Below are 9,027 nucleotides of genomic sequence, written 5' to 3'. Positions count from 1 at the left end.
GCAGAGAGATAGACAGAAAGAGAGATACAGACAGATACAGAGAGAGAAAGACGGATACAGAGAAAGACAGATACAGAGATGGAGACAGACAGACAGATACAGAGAGAGAGAGCGACAGATAGACAGAGATAGACAGACACGGGGAGAGAGAGAGTGAGAGAGAGAGAGAGAGTGAGAGAGAGATTTGTGACAGATGTGTGTACAGTAGACAGAGAGAAAAGTGTGTGACTGCGTAATCCGTCCTAAGAGAGGACTCGACGACTCCCAAGAGGATTATCTTGGTCAGATCCTGTTGCCTGTATGGAAACTCTCAATTTGGTCACATAGTTTGTCCAGTGTATTATACCCCCCCCCCCCCCCCCCCACACACACACACACACACACACACACACACACACACACACACACCCCACCACCACTGACCTGGATTTGACTGGCTGCTGCCGGCAGTATCCGCCCACACAGACTCTGACGAGCCCTCTGGTTGTTAGATGCTAGCTAAGAGGGAAATAATGCAAGTATATATGCTTTCATAAATATAGCAGGTTATTATTAGTAGCAGCAGCATTTGTGATGACGAACGTAAAAGTAGCAGCATCAGTAAAAAGAGCGGCTTTTATAAGTAATCATGTTTGAAGGGACAGCGTTCATAAAAGTGTATCTGCAGTCAAACTGCAGGAGCAGAAATTGATCAGCAGGTCCTGTATTTCTTGATGTCGATAAAGTACTTCTAAAATATACGGAGGCCCATGTCTGACTGTTAATGGAAAAAAAAAGATACTTTTTTTTTTAATTACTAAAAAAAATGACTTAAAAAAAAAAACAAAATCGCAAGATAAAGTTATATTTGTTATGGCAAAAAAAATCATAATTATGGGATACAAACTCAATGTTTCGAGAAAAAAGGCATTAATATGAAATGAATATCAAAATGATGACACAAAGTCATAGCTGGGTTAAGAAGTCAAAATTATTAAATGAGTAAGATATAAAACTCAAAACTGTGATAATTACGAGGTTAACAGTTAGAGAAATAGTCAAGTACACGATTCTATTATCACTTCATTATATTACTATATATTTTGGGGTTTTGTTTTGGTGGGGGCACAGGGCTTCCGTACCAAATGACACATGATTGAAAACTATTTAAACCTTCTTCCTCTCAAGAAAACTTAGAACATCGATGTCTAAAATACTTTCACTTTTTCAACCAAATACATTCTAGGAAGTTTCACCTCGACATCTAGATGTCTCATGAACTGCACATCACTCCGTCGCAGCAACTGTAACAGCAGCGGTAGCCAAAATGTGATATGGCACACTCGTAAAAGTACCGTAGAGGCCGTCGATGACACAAGAGTATCACAGCTATGACAGTAGGACCCTGGTATTATTACAAAGAAAACTGCATCGATAGTAGCACTAATATAAAAGGTAATATTGGTACTCGTAGGAGTAGAAATAGATTAGAAGATTTGTAAGGTTTGCAATGGAAGGATCAGGGAAATCTACCCATCCATCACTCCTGCACTGTATTTAAATACCCACCCGGTGCACGCAGATGCCTGCATACTGAATATAAGCATCAATCTGAGTATAACGCATTCATTGTTGGAGATGAGGAGAATATTTTCCACTTGACACGTATTTATGTCTGTCATGTCTGTACAAGCGCTTTTCGGACAGCCCGAACAGCATTCATATTTTTTTTTTTTTTAAATCTAGTGTAACGATTACAGCTGGGTGATGTTTCCCTCTGCAGAAACGAAATGTACCTTATTTCAGTTTACAGAGTTTAGGTGTGTATTTGTATGCCCGGAGGGCGGGGGGGGGGGGGGGTATGTTAACACCAGCATCTCAGGGGAAACCTTGCAGACATCAAAAAAGCATTTTCCTTTTCAATGTGCATTGAGCGAGATGCCATTAAACATCACAAATCTCAGGTTCTACCTTTACATCCTCCAACCCCCCCCCCCCCCCCCGTCATCTCAGATGTGTGTCAGTCCATCAACGTAAAACAAATGCTCCATCACAACCAGGAACGAGAACTCGTCAGGTAATTCTGGTCCCTAAAGGGTCAGATGTGATTAGATGTGTCATATGTGATGTCACACACACTGAAGGGCCTGCTGAAGGGCGACTAACGAGGCTACGATACCTTTGTTGTTCGTTCTGATGCTGCTGGCGGAGTTCCCTTGTTCTCGTTTTTGTATTTTGATTGTTGATCTCAGAGGATAAACACAGCGCCACATTACCACCCCTCGTTCATCACCATCGGGGATCAACAGTTGTCTCCACAACACCTAACAGGCCATTCAAAGATGCAACAAAAGGATTCCTGTTTGGAAATACGAGCTGCGAAGGAAAGCAGAAAAATTGAGTCAGTGTTGGCTCTAATACCCCGAGGCCCCGGGCCCCAGACTCCAGACCTGCTCCTCCTCCGTCACTGCCTCTGATGACACAGTGGGGTCAGGGGGAGGGTGGGCCACAGTTACCGAGTTTCCAAACGATAGCCTACATCCAGAGCATGGGAGTTAAGATTATTGTCATTGTCAGTTGATGCATTTGGATTGTTACCACCCAAGTAGTCATGTTTTCTGTGCCGTTTGTCTCTTAACAGGATTACATAAAAAAACTCTGTGTCCGATTTTCAATCAAATGTAGGACCAGACAATAAGCTGTTGGTCAAATGCCTGAAATTCAATATGTGGGTCACAGGAACTTAGGATATTTTAACGTTTTGATTTTATGGCATAAAATATACCTGTAAATGTCATGTAAATACATTTCAAAACATTTATGTGTCCTCACCTCCCCCGGTGACCATGTCCAAGTATCCTGGAGCAACATATTGAGCCCCTAATTGCTCCTGATGGCCCTGCGACGGACTGGTGACCCGTCGAGGGAGAACCCTGCCCCTCGCCCACTGTCAGCCTTGATAGGCTCCAGCCCCCCCACGACCCTTAACAGATAAGCAGAATACAAATGGATGGATGGAACATTAATGTGTATTATAAACGAACTAGAACTCCTCTTGTTTGATGCTGGTTCATGGCCAGCAGGAGCATTCAGTTGGACCAACCACTGGTTCAGCACTCAACCAGAGGGATTAATGGTTTGTTTTTAGCTAAAATCAAATTGTTTGGCTCAATAAGAGGACATTATAACTGCCATATGCCTGAAGGTTGAAAAAAAGACATTCATTTTTGGGCAATTTTTTTGTTGTTGTTTTGGCTGCTGTTAGCCATCGGTCACATTTAGCTTCGAGCTAAACATACGTGTCTGGCTCATTCTGCCTTCTGGAGTCACAAACATCTCTGTGCACCGACACAGCACCCCTACTGTTTTGCCTCTTGAAGCGCAAAAAGAAAAAAAAGAAAAAAAAACTTTTTTGGGGGGTGAAATATCACTTTAATAGTCAAACAAAGTCACAGTGGGCAGGAAATGATGTAAACAAGAGCCACTTTGTCTGAGAGAGTGTGAAGAGACTACGAAGCAGTCTAGACAGAAAGAGTAAAATATAAAGTTTGGCTTTGACAGAAAAGTTTGTGCAAAGCGATCCCTCGCTGCCAGCCTGTCATTACTGAGGGAGTGATGTTCCTCCTGACAGGCCGGGGGAAACATGTTTGCTCATAACTTCACTGTAATCACAAATCAAAACACACCAAAAAGGTACAGACGCCTCTGTTGTGCCACCCCCCGATTAAATTTAGTTTCAGCAACAGGATTTGGTCCAACACCTCACCCTTTTTTTTCTTCCCCCTGTTTTCTTGCAGCTGTTCTTTCATCTGAGATGTCATTATTGTGTGCATTGGAAGAATATCTGGAGCAGGTCTTCATCAGCCCATCATTTATTCATTGACATGGATTTTCAAGCACTGGCTCACCTCTCTCTGAGCAGATGTTGAGTACCATCTCACACTGCCTTGATCTTAAGAGACACTGGACCCGATGTTGCCTATTTGAAAAATAAATTCTCTATCTATCCACGTCGACCCTGCGCTGTGAGTTACTGGCTTGAGGGCCATTTAATTAAATCAAAAACTTATCACTCAAATTGCAATTATGCTGCCAAACACCCTGGGTTCACTTATGACTTAGTGCCATCTAGAGGCCAGCTTGGGAACAACAGTGATTTGAGAAAAAAGGTACCATTGGTCTTCATCATGAACAATCACTGTTTGAATACACTCGAGAATCAGAGTGATAGTTAAACGGCACATACAGAATATTTCAAACTCAGTTTTCTTCAGGTTAACGTGTATTTGCTTCTCTTCTGACAATTTGTGTTCTTTGAAGCCATGAAAAAGGAGCAGGAAAGACAACAGATTTCTGGTTGCAGCACCACGATGATGTCTACCACAGGTGGATTTTGAGGTGAAATACCTCAAAATCATACTTAAGTAAAGTGCTTCAAGGTACATTTCATCACGGTATGTTCCAGGGTGAACTGTCTGCTATACCAATGCAGCAGGATAATATTCTTTAATACTGCCCCCTGTATAAAGTGCCAACAGAGATACACTGAATGCAGAATGAAGGCATGAATCAGACACTTAATAACACCTTGATCCTGTCTCTGAACTGTTCCAGTCTGATCCCGTTACTGGATTGTTGTTTTAGATCCTCAGTTACAAAAACAGCCCTGGCTATGAGAACAAGCTGCCAGGAAGCTGAGAGGCTTCCTGGTGGGTTTTGGGTGACTTACTCTCACGCAACACATGTGGCGGCTGGTCCTCGGGAGGCAGAGGGGTCCTCCCCTGCAGGTCAGGTTACCCAGAGCAGCCAAGGGCTAACCACTACCATCTGGCCTCACCTTCCATGTTCACTGCTGCTCCAGGTCTCAATGGCTTCCACATGGTGCACCCCCCATCTCAGACATAACCTCCACATCACACAAACACAAGGAGATACGCACTTAAATGCACGCACACCTATGGCAACACAGGCATGTACATGTACCATGTGACATTTAGCAAAACTCCATTTACACGTGACCGCCTAAAACACAAGAATATTACAAATGTACACAAGACACGTCAATGGGACTTCAAACTGTCGTTGGCCAGTGGTTAAAAAGGGACGTATAGAGGGTGTGTGTGTGTGTGTGTGTGTGTGTGTGTGTGTGTGTGTGTGTGTGTGTGTGTGTGTGTGTTGGGGGGGGGGGCAAAAAGATTTTACTTGTTCCACATTTGGAGGAGAACGTTAAAACTTGCCAACCTCAAATTAATGAAATTATAGAACAACTTACACCTCATGGCCACAAATGCATCAAAGTGTGTGAGAACAACTTTCTCTCTCTCTCTCTGGCAACTGCAGGGGTCCGAACATTAAACACGTGACAATACTAATATGCTGTATGTATATTTGCACAAGTGTATGTCACATGCTCAACTACACACACTGATATGGATGCATTATATCAGATCATGAATGCACACTACAGATAAAGACAAACCAAATGGCACATGTGCATATGCTCACATGCACGCACGCACGCACACACACACACACACTTGCATGCACTGATACATGTCCGCTAACACAAGTGCAGAGCCTTGGGGGGGCTTGGGGAGTGAGGGGCTTTAATCAGGAAATTCACCTCCAGGGGTTTCATGTAAGCAGGACTGGACGCCGCTCATCTTCTTGCTACACGATGAATCACAGGGAGAACGCCTGTGCTTGAAAGCCTGAATCCACTGTCAATAACGCTAATGCTACAACAGGAGAAATGTAATCTATCATATGGTTTCATAAAAAGAAATGTAACTGCACTTGAAATGAAAATAACCATCACTGCTTTTATTGAATTAATGCACATTCAAAGTTAATAGGCACCACGCTGGCATAAATTTTAATTTCAACACCATGGATGATTTACTCTGGATAAAAAGAAAAATATAAAGAGCATAAGATATGTGGGGGGATCATGTGCATGAGGCTGACCTGCATGAGGCTGGTTTGACCCTAGGCTGGTTTGACTTCAGAGAGGTAATCACATAGACCACGATGCCTGCATGTGAAGTCCCTTACATGGTTCATAGATTTGTTTTGGAGGATTGTCACATTTCCCCAAAATTAGCAAGAAGGTACATTTCTTCCACTGCATTTCTGCAGGTCACACTTTAATCTTTGGACACAAAGGACACAAGGGGCAGTATTACTACTGAGCCATTAGTGCCACAACTGCCTGAACCAGTGATTCCCTACATATCACGTACAATTTTTTTCTTTCTGACAAACTTCCACAAACAGGGTGACAAAAGGAGGAACGGATGGCCTCCGAATTAGTTTGACAGTTAACATCCAATTACCTGAGAGACGATGTACAATAAAACATCGGCTTTTTCAAGTTATTATGACTTACAGTGTAATTTTTCTTAAACTGTTATTTAACAAGAATGGTGAAAGGGGTTGAGGCCAGCCCATCTTTTCTACAAAAAAAAAAAAAAAAGTCCCAGCCAAAATGAGAACGGAAGAATAAGGAAGGCACTCCAGAGGAAACAGCGATATCCTTTTTGCTCAGGTGCAAGATCGCCGTCTGTGAACTGTGGTGAGTAAAATGTGATTTTGGATGTAGCAGGACATAATTTCTGTATTTTTTAGAGCTGCTACGACGCCCAATGACCCGTTAGACACACCCGACACGTGGAAGCGATCAAACATTATGGATTATTGCATTAATTAACTGTGCATGCGTGAAGTGACACAGGTGGTGACTTCACAAAAGCCTGAGTAAAAAGATGATGCAGCACACGTCAAATATTTTAGTTGATCTTATTATACACTCTGTTGGCTTGTACACACAGTTGGAATATATATCTATAGATCTAATTATATAATGTATGTACTGTATAGGTCTCAGTTGTTTTAGTTTCTTTACATTTTTAAAATACAGATAAATTAATAATGAATGCACTTCTAAGACCTGATGCTACTTTAGCACCAGTTGGAGGACCTAACATGACTTCCATGCAATTTAAGTTGTTTCTGCAGTGAAAAGGAAAGGATGAAAAAAGGACAAAGGCAAATCATTTTACCAAGAAACCAAACGTCTGTTTCTTCACAGGGACAAGACTTTAGTGGACGTTTTTCAGAGACCTCTCGGGTTTTTAGGGGCTATTTACAAAAATGTCATCTGTTCTTACAGGCATGTTTAGGTCGAAATGGGTTAGTAATACTCAGTTGAAGATCATGTTCAAATCAAATAACTCAACCTGTGTTTCTCAACTAGTGGGTCTGGGCCCATAGGTGGGTTGTGAGCGCCCTCTAATGGCCCACAAAATGCTTTGAAGTTGAAGCTCACTGTCTTTATTTGTATCTTTTGACTCTGAGATTTTTTTTTTCTATCAATCTAAAAGTATGATGGAAACTACATAACCAAACAAGCTGACAGAAACAATAATTACTAGCACTACTAGCACTAGTACATCAATCTAAGATGCTAAGTTTGGCAAGCTAACTGCTAACAACATTTTTCTATATTACCCACCTCAAGTTGGCACCGTCCCATTTCTCTACAGTCCTGTTGACCTTATGTGACTCCTCCTAGTTAACTAGTTAATGAGTCAACAACCACAATTCGGCCATCCTGTATTTACATCTTGGACCAGATGTGAAAAAAAAATGTCGCTGCAACTTTGTGGAGAGGCTGGATAAATTCTCTTTAGCACACAGCTGCACCTGTGACATTCAAACAATTTGCCTCTCTTCGGTTTACGTAGCAGGAAACAACAGCATCTGTGACACCGGGTGACAACTTATCGGCCCCAGCTGAAGCGGGAACAACATGCTCTGTCTCAGCGGTAATCTTTGATCAGCTGAAACGCTTTCTGTGATAAACATTGACTCAATCCCCCCGGGCAATCACTCTATAGTGCTGGCATCATGGGAGGTAATGTATGCATAGACGTGTTGAATTCGCCTCAGGGCCCTCACTCTCTCTCTCACTCTCACTCTCTCTCTCTCTCTCTCACACACACACACACACACACTGAGATGAATTGCTACGCCACCTAGAATAAATACATATCAGCTACATTGAGCTGGTGTGCTTTGCTCTTTCCTATTAATCCTCCGCATGGTGATTTATTGCGGTGTGCTTGTCAACAGCCATATAGTCCCTCGGAACTGTGGCCAGGCGGGAGAAATAGTGGAGTTTAAGAGTAAAGCCCAGCAGCTGCCCTGCAGTCTATTTATGAGCATTCTGGTCCACGCTGAGGGGGAATATATGGGTTGGTTGAACAACAACATTTGGTGCAAAGAGGAATGGGGCTATGAAATAATCTCTTTGTCACAATCAAACTTTTAAATTGATGTCTTCCCAGATGCCACTGCTGTGGAGATTTGCATTTGCCAAGGTGAAAGGCCTAGATGCTCAGCAATCAGTCGCATGCAGGAGAGTGAATGCTAAAGGGCCTTTCTGTAAATAATCTTTACACCACATATGTATGTATGTATGTGTGTGTATGTGAAATATATATATAAGTGTGTGTGTGTGTGTTCAGAGCAATGTGTTAACTCACCCATTTGGTTACTGCTGGAAACCCACAGTGCAGTGAAGCTGCATGCTTCTATCGCAGACTACCATCTAGTGGCTGTTACCATACTGGAGGATAGCGGGAGGTGATGAGCAGCACGTGAATCTGACTGAGGGTGAAAGAGCACGACCACCAATGACGCGATGAGTAAGACTCTCCCTCTGTGACACACACCTCCACTGCTCAAAAAAATTACAGGATATTAGATTATTTGGCTTCAAATATGTGCAACAAACAAAAACAGAAACGGTGTATTTCATATAAATATATATATATTTATTTGACCGACAGTTCTGAAGTGACACCCTGGCCAGCAGGGAACGTTCAAGCAACACTAGATCACATTAGTCACAACTGCAATCATGTCAAAGAAAAATGTTTCATTCTCAGAATGTTTTGGGATGCTGAAATATTTCATAGAATGTTCCTATCGGGTTTAATGTTTTCTACAAACAGCATTTTGAGAATGTTTTGGGGGGACGTTGCT

This window comes from Aulostomus chinensis, chromosome 13 (genome assembly GCF_037954235.1).
Source record: "Aulostomus chinensis isolate RoL2024-O1b breed Wild chromosome 13, RoL_Achi_v1.0, whole genome shotgun sequence".
In the NCBI taxonomy this organism is placed as follows: Eukaryota; Metazoa; Chordata; class Actinopteri; order Syngnathiformes; family Aulostomidae; genus Aulostomus; species Aulostomus chinensis.
This window is presented reverse-complemented; position numbering follows the sequence as displayed.